Below are 12,390 nucleotides of genomic sequence, written 5' to 3' on the forward strand. Positions count from 1 at the left end.
ACTGCATAATAAAATGAAGAATTGCTCATACCCTCTGCCCAGTAAGGAGCAAGAGCCGTCGTTTCCTTCCTTTGGAACTGTTGGAGGGTGACTTTTATCATAAGTTATTTCTTTTATGCACATATGCTTCCTTCTGTGTTTTCTCTATGCTTAGCTTAGATGATGCTTTTGCTTTCCATCTCATTATCTTATCCACCTGCTCCTGCTCCTGTTAGGATGCTGGTCTTCCCAAGCAGTACTGCAGAAAGGTAGAATGAACTGGTGGTTTATTAACGTGACTGTGAGAGGCCACTGGGAGGGTGTGTGGCTTTTGCCTACCAAGCAGGTTCTCAGACACCCAGGCTCACCTGCAATGCACACTCGCCCCTTCATGAGCTCATCCACAGTCCACAGCACTTAGACATAGACCCCACCTACCCCTAATGCTGCTCAGGGCTCCCCTAGACACCTGAGGCTCTACTGCAATTACTATGCACTTCATTTAAATGCCCTTTTGCTTATTATAGACTCATTGATGGGAGGAATGGGCCCTGTTCCCAAGGCAACCAAGACCAGCGCTTGTTACTCCTTCTGCTGCATTGAGTCAAATTCTACCTGGATTCTGGGTTCACACGCTTGTGTTCTCAGGACTACAAATCTTAAACAGACTTCTCTTGCTGACTTATCTACATTCCCTAGATTCTTTAATTAAAAATTTTAAATTATTATTTATTTGAGAAGGAGAGAGAGAGAGATGAGGGAGGGAGGGGGGCGCTTTCATCCTCTGGTTCACTTCCTTCATGCCTGCAACAGCTAGGAGCCCTGATCTCAATCCAGGTCTCACTGCGAGGGTGGCAGAAACCCAGCTACTTGAACCATCACTGCTGCTTTCTAGAAGCTGCATTGGCAGGAAGCTACAGTCAGGAGCGGGGATGGATCTCAAAGCCAGACTTCTGATGAGGTTCTCAGGCATCTTCCCCACCAGCTTCACTGCCTGCCCCTCGGATGTAGACTGTATTTCTAGAACTAATGCAATACACCTGCCTGTCCACACGCATTTGGTTTTTATCTGGCAATGAAGTCTGGAAGGCAGTGTCTGTCTGCCTTTGAAGTACCCTGTGGAGCCTCTACTCAGAGAGCCCCATGTGGTGGGAGGGACCATAAATTTTCAGCATGCACAACAGGGACAATAAGCGCTGCTGCTTCTGGAAAGCAGCGTTGGAAAGAATAATTATACATTAGTCCCAACGTCAGCCACATTTGCAGCAAAACAAGCATCTGTGGACCAGCCTGGGAACATAACTGCTAAATAAAACTCATTTTTACATTAAAAATATGCTTTGAGTTGTACACAAATAGCTTTCCATTTTTGGAACAGAACCTAATCTTAAACTGTTAACTCTCTGTTGTGCTGAGATAAGGTTTTGTTGAAAACAAAGGAATAAATAACGTTCGTGTTTGAGGAGCAAAAATGGGACTTATCAGCTCTGTAAGTTGACCATGTTGGTATCAGTGGAGCGGGCAAGATTCTAAGACTGCTGACTTCCAAGTCGTGGACAAGACCGTGACTTTTTCACAATGGCCCTTCCCTGGGAACTGTGACTAGAGTAGCTTATCACACCCCCACACACACTCCCCAAAACCTTAATCTCTGTCCTTCTGTAGCACACTGGGTTTTCACCTCTCAACCAGATTCCTCTCAGCTTTGTAGTACTAGCAGTTACTGCATTGATGCTGAGGAGAAATTGGATGATACATACAGGTTTTTGAAATCTATGACTAGTTGTGGGGAGCAGGGCCCGTCTCCCGCAACATGGCGGGGTGCCCAGGAGACAAATAAGTACTGAGACTGTGGACTGAAACTAACTCTATGCGTCTGATCTCCCACCATATGGCCTGAGAGGGAGTAAACAAATCTTACACAGCTGCTTCGTCAATTAGCTGATTCCTGATCCAACTTCTGATTGGAAGAAAGCAACGTGCTCAGCACGTGGGCAGCGGAATACGGATTGGTGGGAGAGGACTATAAAAGGGGGAGAGAGACAACATGCGGGGCCCCCTGAGAGAGTCGGTGGGAGAGCTCGATGGTATCGCTCCTCCTCGGAGGCGGGGGGGGGGGGGGGGGGCGGCAGCAAATCCGGGAAGGACCGGGGAAAGAAAACGGCATCCGGTGTCATTCCTCCACAAGTGGGGGAGCAACAGTAGTAATTAAATTAATTTCTTACTGAAGAGTGATTCTAATTTAGGAGTCGTTTTTGAAGTTCTGATACTTTGAGGTATAAACTTACAATTATTCTTTACTGTTAGAAGCAGATAAGAAACTTTATGTATTCATATTTTATTTTCTCTAAGAGTGTTTTTCTAAAAGGAAGTATATATGAGGTAGACTACTGGTGCCAAAATTCATAAGACTTACTAGACTATAATAAAAATATTAACAAAAAATTTTAATCATGTAATTCATTCCATACTATTGGATACTGTCTTGTCACCTAAGCTATACATGACTTAGAATAGTAAATAAAGACATGGGAAAATATCAAATCTCACTAATGTGAAGCAGTAGCATTTTACATTTATTAAGTAGCTCAGTGGAGCCTGAATCACAACACCCAGGACTGCCAGGGTTTGGGTGAATCTGGTACAATTTGAGACACTTTATTAATTACCATGATATTTTGAAAAGCAATTTCATCATTTCATGTACATTTATTATAAAGTACTGCAATATTACTCAAGGCTTTTTTTTAGAAGATTTATTTTATTTATTTGAAAGGCAGAGTTATGGGGGCCGGGGGGAGAGGTCTTTTGATTCACTCCCCAGATGGCCACAATGGCTGGAGCTAGGCTAGGCCAGGCCGAAGCCAGGAGACAGGAGCTTCTTCCTTTCCCAGGTGCATTAGCAGGGAGCTGGATCAGAAGTGGAGTAACCTGGCTGAACTGGAGCCCATATGTAATGCCTGCACTGTAGACAGAGATTTAACCTTCTATGCCAGGGCTGACGCCGTGGCGCAGTGGGTTAATCCTCCGCCTGCAGCGCCAGCATCCCATATGGGCGCCAGATCTAGTCCCAGCTGCTCCTCTTCCAATCTAGCTCTCTGCTGTGGCCTGGGAAAGCAGTAGAAGATGACCCAAGTGCTTGGGCCCCTGCACCCACGTGGGAGACAAGGGAGAAGCATCTGGCTCCTGGCTTCGGATCAACGCAGCTCAGGCTGTTGCAGCCATTTGGGGAGTGAACCAGCAGAAGGAAGACCTTTCTCTCTGTCTCTATCTCTCAAATAAATAATAAAATCTTAAAAAAAAAAAACCTTCTATGCCACAGTGCTGGCCCCTAGGCTGTTATTATATAGAATTTTTTTTTCTAAAAATGAGCTTCCTACCCACAGTTATTTGTGCATCATTAAGTATTAATGTAAAACACTGGAAGGCTAACAGATGGCCCTTATTAGGGGACTGGGTAAATAAATGGCATATCAACAAAAATAGCAGATAGTAAAAATTAATACAAAAAGTTTAAAAATGCTTGCTTGTATGTTTATAAACATTGTAAGGAACAAGGAAAACAGGAAAGGGCCAATGAACAAGGAAGATAGGATTGTGTGGTATTTTCCCTATTAAAATGTTCTGACATTGTCTTGGTCATTATCCTTTTAAATCCCAGACACAGAGATGCCCTGTTATCTCCTTCAGGAACTGTCGGTTTAAGTGAGGAGCTAATGGGAATCCCTGTGTGCCTGACTACAGGGGTGATTTAGGCTTCAACAGATTCTATGCTGTGAGCTCATCCTTATCGCTAGATGCATCCAGAAGTAGAAAATAAGTGTATCATCAGATCTTGTAATTCTTTTTTTAAAAGTATTTATTTACTTGTTTGAGAGGTATAGTTAAAGGCAGAGAGAGGGAGAGACAGAGAAATCTTCCATCACTGGTTCACTCCCCAAATGGCCACAATGGCTGGAGTTGGGCCAATCCGAAGCCAGAAGTCAGGAACCAGGAGCCATGAGCGTCTTCTGAGTCTCTCACATGAGTGCAGGGGCCCAAGCACTTGGGCCATCTTCTGCTTTCCCAGGTATGTTAGTAGGGAGCTGGATTGGAAGAGGAGAGGCTGGGACTTGAACTGGTGCTGATGTAGGATACCGGTGCTGCAGGTGGAGACTTAGCCCACTATACCTCAGCATTGGCCCAGATATTGTAATTATTAAAAAATTTATAAAATATATATCTATATACATGTATATACTACACATATGAAGGGCATACAAATGTAATTGCATGGATTTCAAAATGTCTTTCATTAAAATAAGCTTATCTTTTAATTCCATTTTCTTTAAGCTTTTGGAAGTACCCTCATATGTATACACACACACAAATCTGAACATACAACTATAATTATATCACTGTTTTTGATACCATTGTCAGTGAAGATTTGTGCTTTTAAAACTATTGATAATAATTTTAAGTATATAAACTGTAATCAGTAGCAGAGTGACACTACTAGGGAGTCACTGTATTCCACTGAGAAGTGGGAGGACATTTGACCTAAGGGCTCAAAAAGAGTTCCATTGGGGAAGATTTTAGAGTAGTGAGAAGCAGAGGACTTCTCTTTAACAGAGTACCCACAGTAAAGGTAAAATATCTCCTGCAGCTTACGAGAGCCTATCCTGAAGCAGCTGGGTGTGTCTTGGCCTATGATCTCTATTAGCAGAGCAAGATTGACTGTGAACTTCGTGGGATTGCACAAAATGTTTGTTTTATTTTGCGTGTTTGTTTTGGAAATTGCATGGGCTATAAAGCTGTAAGAGCATCATTTAGCAATAGACAGCTTTATCAAAGGCAGTGTCTGTCACAGTGCCAGATCTGGGCTGGTGCTGGCCATCCTGACCTCCCCACCCACAGGAGGTTAGTGTGTTCTAGTAGGAGAGATGAGCCAAGAGGGGTTCTTGGACAACCATAGGAATGAGGGTGGACATAGAGGTTGCAGAGAGGTAGACACAGACAGGTCTACCTGGAAGAGGAGGTGGGAAAGGCTTCTTAGAAGATGGAACCAGAGCAAGGTTTCTGAAGCATGATCAGGGACTCCCAGGGAGGCAGGAGCAGGGGGAAAGCACATTCTAATGGAGGTAGAAGTATGCGCTGAGACACGGGAGTGATACAACCTCAGATAACACAAGAATTCTTGGCAACTTGGCATCACTGAAGTGAAATCTAAGAAAGGCAAAGGCAGATACCAGCCCCTAACTATCCTCGTCAGTGCTTTGTTCTGAAAACACTTGGCGTGCTCTCGGGCAGAGCAGTAAGCTGGTGGGATGTTTGTGTGCTGATACCCTTCGACCTGGTCTTGAGTGCAGGTAAAAGCTACCAGGATGGGGTCTACAGGTGGCCAGAGGGAGTCCACTTGGAGCTTAGAAAGGATTCCATGTAGGAGTCTTGTGGTGAAGGCTGATGACCAGATTCCCAAGTCCAGGCAGTTTGGCAATGGCACAATGCCAGTTTGGTTACCCTCCCTTTACCCTTCTCATCTGTCACATGGATTCAAACGGTTCATGTAAAGGCACCTGACGAGAACCCAATAAAAGTTGAGTTATTATCCTTACAGTCCCTATAAAAGGATAAATGCCCCAAACACAACCTTTTTTCATAGTTGCCCATAATATAATGAGGATGATGGTTATTTTTCAAGATGTCGTACTTTCTCATTGTTTAGACACAGAACTATGTTTGCATCTGTCTCCTTCCCAGAAGTTGCCTAATTGCACCATATTTCCTGTTCCCCACAGCAATTTTTTTGCTAATCATGGTTGAGCTATGTAAAGATAAACTTTCAAGACTGAGTCCCTGCCCTTCAGGAAGTTAGAATATGAGGGGACTTCAAAATGTTTATGGAAAATGGAATTAAAAGATAAATTTATGTTGGTGCAAAATGCATAGGAGTAGTGGAGACTGGGGATTTCCTCTGGCTCTCTGCCCTCTTTGTTCAGCCAAGTTTTTCCAGCAAAGTCTCCTGAGATTTTTGCAGAATGTGTCCACTGCTGCTCTTAGGGAAACTGCCCTCTCATTTCTAGAACTTCTGGCATTGACTTACTGGTCAGCAACAATAATTCATTTTTGAAATCGGAAATCCTGTGCACTCACCAGTATAGCTGGAACTGATATTCTTAGAATGAGGGTCAGGCTCTCTTCCCCAGGGTATAGGCTTGGTTTCTTTGGGCTGGCAAAATCTCCAAGCTATGTTCCACTTCCTGTTGCTAGATTCTTGGTACACAGAGGAGAATGATCAGATAATATCAGTGACACACACACACACACACACACACAGAGCCAGGCCATGCTTCCACACCTTCATCACAGCCCTCAAAGAACACCTGCATTTTATACATTTTACTATGCTCCTGGGAGTATAGCCAAAAGATACATTTTCCTTAGAGTGGGTGCTTTATACTTACATTCTAAATCAAATGCATCAGACCTGGAAATCCTATTTTCCACTCTCCTTTATGTGAACTCTAAGAAGTTTAGTCTCCAGATTCCTGTGATTATATGTAGTAAAATCGTACCATAAAATTCTAGTTAGAACCCTTAGAAGGTGATCATTTTCAACAGCCACATTTTCCAGAAAGCTAAGTTTTAGCCTTTTAAGTACTAAAACTTTAAAATATTTTGGATAGAAGTCTTTCTGGAATATGTTATGTGTTAGAAAGTCGTTACATGGTAGATGCTAAATGCCTGCAGCTGTGCCTAACACAGATCTATTGGCAGTAAATGTTCATCTCTTTCTTCTTCCCCCTTTCCCCTTTACTTCATAATGTTGGGCTGTCATCCTGCATGTCAGCTACTGAGCTGGGATTTCTTTCACCCTGAGGAGTGTGTTGAGGTTCTCCGTGTTTGGGGGCTTATTTCCCTCTCTGTCTGCTTTTCTATATTTTCTGTAGCTTCCTTTACCTCTCTCAATGTCCACCTACACAGAGGCGAAGGTTAGTCTAAAGAACAAAGTTTCCCTTTATCCAGCTCCCTGTCCGGACAGGGATATGCATACATAATCAAAGGACAACTGTAATGATGGGAGCCAGTGCAAAGCAGGTGTGTGAGAGGGGGATTGGAAAGCGGGCCAGGATCACACCCTTCAATGTGATTATTTGTGTTTTTACATTAGACAGACTGACTTGAAGTTGGAAAGGGGAACTTTGGGAATAAAGTCGGGGGAACACTGGACCTGATGGGCTGCTTGCCTTCTGCTTTGTTCCTTCCTGGCTGGGACTCATTTAGCTGTGGCTTCTGCACAGCTTGGTTCCTGCTGGGAGGACACAGGCACCATAGACCTGTGCAACAGGAGGCCCTTGTCTTACCACAGCGGGAGGAGTACAGAGTGATGGGTGCGAAGGGTTACAGTGTCAGGAGGGAAAAGTCAGGACTGCACAGAGTTTCTAATCCCCTACTGGCTTCTGCTGCATCTCTGCCTCTTTCCAGACTCCTCCCAGGAAGTTATTGGAAAAAGCTTTGAAATTGTGAGCCCAGAGGGACAAAAAAAATCCCTTGCTAATGCGTTTTTGAGCAAGATGGAACAGAGATCAGCGACAGGACAGGTGTACTTAAAATTATCTCATTGCAGTAGAACGCGGACACTTCTGACTCCACTGTAAGCGTTAGAGTGCTCCCATCTTTCTGATTGCAGAGCTACTGGGAAACTAGATTGCTCTCCATCGCTTTGTCTGTGGTCCTCTCTAAACCTGTACCAGTAGCTTCTTCCTGCGAGTTTTCCAGTGAGATAAACCAAGCCTGGCTTTGCACACTCCTTTATAACACGAGTGATACAGTGGCACGGGGATATCTAAACCCATTTATTCTAGAACATTTTAGATTGCTTTCTGTATTTAAGAATCTCCTTTGAAATCCCAAATGTGTGTGTGTAGGTGGGAGTGTTGTTAATTCTTTCCTTCTCCTAGCTGAGATGTTGGAAGACGCTGAGGCTCTACGCTGCAAGGTAGATGCATGGCAACTTCCTTCCATGCACCCCTAACGCCCTTTCAAAGTAAGAAGGGGCTTCAGCAAGTTCATGGGAAATGGAATTCAGGCCGGCGCCGCGGCTCACTAGGCTAATCCTCCACCTGTGGCGCCGGGACACCGGGTTCTAGTCCCGGTCAGGGTGCCGGATTCTGTCCCGGTTGCCCCTCTTCCAGGCCAGCTCTCTGCTGTGGCCCAGGAGTGCAGTGGAGGATGGCCCAAGTGCTTGGGCCCTGCACCCCATGGGAGACCAGGAGAAGCACCTGGCTCCTGTCATCGGATCAGCGCAGTGCGCCGGCCGCAGCGCGCTGGCCGCGCCGGCCATTGGAGGGTGAGCCAACGGCAAAGGAAGACCTTTCTCTCTGTCTCTCTCTCTCACTGTCCACTCTGCCTGTGGAAAAAAAATGGAATTCAAAGACCCATTTATTCTGTTGTAAAAAACTTGAAGTCCAGGCATCGTTTTTTCGTACTAGTCGTGTTCCATGAACTTTCTCAAGGCCTCTGGTCCAGATGGCAAGGTTCGTTTTCACCACACTCTTTCATTCCAGAGCACACATAAGTTTCTAGGTTCTCAGCTCCAGAGACAGTAACCCTGCAGGCACAGCCTCAGCCCCAGTCCATGTAGAAATGTGGTCCCAGGAAGGATGCACTGCAGGCGTGTCCTGCTCGTGCCACCTGCCAAGTCTCCTTTCTTCCCAACCTAAGTCTCACTTCCCTCTCCTCTCCTACACCTTAGTAGAGGGACAGACATTTATCCAGACATTTTGGGGTAGATGTGGTTTGGAACTAAGAAGTTAATATTTTGGAAAGGTACTCAATTGGGTACATTTCATCACTTTATGAATCTGAGCCCCATCCTTAATCAAAGGCACTACCATTTCTATGGCAAAATATTCAGATATTCACACTAAAAAGTATAAGAACACCATCACATCCATTCAGGCCAGATTTTGCTGCCAAACTTTATGAAAAAACACTAATTTTCCCAAGCTTTTTAAATTTCAAAATAGTGCAAGGTTACAGTTGTAGAACAAAGAAATATATTCTTAATACTTGAATCACCAGTTAAAATATTAAAAGGATTGGAAGACTCTGGATATAGTTGCATATTTTCCCATGAAAAGAATCTTGTGAGTTTTTTTTTTTGGGGGGAGGGGGGTTGAAATTGGTTTATTTATTTGAAAGGCAGAGTTACAGAGAGAGAGAGAGAGATCTTTCATCTGCTGGTTCACTCTTCGAACGGCCACAACAGCCAGAGCTGAGCTGATCCAAAGCCAGGAGCCAGCAGCCTCTTCCAGGTCTCTCACGTGGGTGCAGGGGCCCAAGCACTTGGGCCATCTTCTGCTGCTTTCCCATGACGTTAGTAGGGAGCTGGATCACAAGTGGAGCAGCTGGGACTCGAACTAGCACCTTTATGGGATGTAGGAGCTTCAGGGTGGCGGCTTTACTCATTATGCCACAACGCCAGCCTCAAGAATCTTATCTTTTAGATTTTTTCATCTTTCAGAAAATACAGAAAAACATTAAAAAGAAAAATTAATAAAAAACTACTTGCATTGCCTCCAGCACAGAGAAAAATGGGTAAACCTGCTTGGAGCCCACCTCCCTTTCTCCACACAACCCCCATGTTTTCCTTTCTCCCTCCCTCCCCTTCTTTCCTCTTTTTTCTTTCGATTTTTGAGATAACATTTTAATTTATAAAGGCTTAATATTCCACTAAATAAAGAGTTTAACGAGTAAAAAGTAAAAATACCATTGTTTAAGAGGAATATCGGTAAGGGCTATAAATGGTAATCAGATGCAAAAGAAGACCATTATACTAAGTGAAATACATCAGACCCAGAATGAGAATATCACTTTTTCTCTTATTTGTGGTGTATGTTTACATATACGACTGTAGTTTTAATGATTATTTTAAAATTTACTGTATATGAATGAAATGGACATCTTTTCAACTAGAAGCTCTTTTTTTAATAGAATTACTTCTGAAATACATATCTGGTGTTAAAATTTCTCATAATCTAGTCTCAGGGCTACCTGCACCAGACTTTTCTTTAAGCACTTTCTAAAATTCCAGTTCCTGATTGAAACTAAACCTGCTGAATCACAAGCACACATGCAAGACACAGTTCCCAGAGGCTCACAGAAACCCACTGGTCACTTCTTAGTATTTTGTGAGCTCATTGTTAAATGCAGTCACCAATAAAACTATTGGCAATAAATTCTCAAAAGTCATCATCTAATTGTTTTACTACATTTTGCTATTATGTGTGCTCTTGAGGGTGTTTCCATTGATTACAGCTGGGTGGTGGAAATACGACACAGCCTCGTGTCACTCTCCTCTCTTCCTAACTCAGTGTGTCGTGATGTCCTGTGGGCGGCTGCAATGCAGCCATGCTTCGGAAGCTTACACCATGGAAATTAACAAACTCTGCAAGTCAGTTTGATCGATTATCATGTTGATCATCTAAATCCAAGAAAATGACGGAAAACATGTTATTAATGCACACTATTGTGAATGGCCAAATAAAATGAGAAAATATTCTTACAGTATTCACAGACTATTGTCCATTATAACACAGGCTTTGCTGATATCATAAATGAGCAAGTACGGTTTCAACATATGTCTTTGTTGTTTAATAAACAAAATTATCAAGAAGCATTCTTGGGGCCAGCACTGTGTTGCAGGTTAGGCCCGCCTCCTGCAATACCAGCATCCCCTGTGGACACTGGTTCGAGACCCAGCTGCTCTACATTCCATCCAGCTGTCTACTAATGCACCTGGGAAAGCGGGCAAGATGGCCTGAGTGCTTGGGCCCCTGCACCCATGTGGGAGACCCAGATGAAGCTCCAGGCTGCTTGCTTTGGCCTGACCCAGCCCTTACCATTGTGGCCATTAGGGCAGTAATTCAATGTGTGGAAGATTCTCTCTGTCCGTTGCTCGCTCTCTGTTAACTCTTTCAAAAAAAAATGAATAAATAAACCTTGAAAAAATAAAGAAAAGAGACATTCTTTTTTTTAATATCTTTTTTGTTTGTTTGTTTGACAGGTAGAGTTATAGACAGTGAGAGAGAGAGACAGAGAGAAAGGTCTTCCTTCCGTTGGTTTACCCCCCAAATGGCCACTACGGCTGGCACTGCGCCGATCCAAAGCCAGGAGCCAGGTGCTTCCTCCTGGTCTCCCATGAGGGTGCAGGGCCCAAGCACTTGGGCCATCCTCCACTGCACTCCCTGGGCACAGCAGAGAGCTGGACTGGAAGAGGAGCAACTGAGACTAGAACCTGGTGTCCATATGGGATGCCGGCGCCGCAGGTGGAGGATTAACCTAGTGAGCCACAGCGCTGGCCCCAAGAAACATTCTTGACTGAACTAATCACTCACCAGTTAGAACCACAGGTGTGCTTTGCAAAAGTTCAGCAAAAATCAAGGAAGGAATTGTCACATCCAACTGCTAATGTGAAATTCACAGTAAAGAGTATTGTATATTTTAATTATTATTATTAAAGAGATTTATTTAATTATTTCAAATGCAAAGTTACAGAGAGGGAAAGATACAGAGAGACAGATCTTCCATCTGCTGGTTTGCTTCCCAAATGACCACAATGGTCTGGGATTGGCCAGGCCAAAGCCAGGAGCCAAGAACTCCATACAGACCTCCCACTGGGGTAGCAGGGACCCAAGCACTTGGGCCATCCTCCTCTGCTTTACAAGGCTCATTAGCAAGGAGTTGGATTAGAAATGGAGCATCTAGCCCATCTGGGATGTCAGCTTTAACCTACTGCTTCCCAAAGCTGATGCCTATATTTTATTATTTATAAATGACATGCTACACAGTTGGGTCAGTAAAAATTTTAAAAACCACACAGTCTCACATAAACACATGAATTTTTTTTTTTTCAGAGAGTGGGTATATTACCAGCACAAGACTAGACACAGGATTCTGAAATTGTAACAAGCTCCCCAGCTGATTTTTATGCAAACTAAGCTTTGGAAATGGGCATTTGTATTTTCCTAGTAAGGTCTGAAGTCACCCAACATTTTTTCCTGTACTACAGGTACTACAATCTCCTGGGGCATGGGACATGAGCAGAATAATTTGCATTTACCAAAATAAGTTTAATTAAGTCTCAACTCTCCAAAGAAAACGGGAGCTTTGAAAGAATAAAATGCATGTAATTACTGTCTGATTATTCTAGCACTTTCTTTATTTCATGTAGAAATTTTAAGGAGAGTTTATTTTTATTCTTTTTCAAAAATATGGTAGTTGGGTTTTTAAAATGCTATAATACCAGCCAGTTACAATTATCAGATGACTTTCCTGGCGATCCCTCCCCTTATATACAGGTGCATAAATATTCCTTCTTTCCATTTAAATCTGGATAAACCTTTTTGAAGTCATAACCCTTTATTTTTT

The 12,390-nt window shown here is 43.4% G+C and overlaps 1 protein-coding gene across 6 annotated transcripts in view; it reads left to right on the plus strand.

The window, feature by feature from the left end:
* The window catches only part of PAM (peptidylglycine alpha-amidating monooxygenase), a 342,095-nt gene that overhangs the window by 223,463 nt on the left and 106,242 nt on the right, over positions 1–12,390 (plus strand). The window lies entirely within an intron of this gene.

Source organism: Oryctolagus cuniculus, chromosome 14 (assembly GCF_051225735.1).
Source record: "Oryctolagus cuniculus isolate XC-2025 breed Fujian yellow rabbit chromosome 14, ASM5122573v1, whole genome shotgun sequence".
NCBI lineage: Eukaryota > Metazoa > Chordata > Mammalia > Lagomorpha > Leporidae > Oryctolagus > Oryctolagus cuniculus.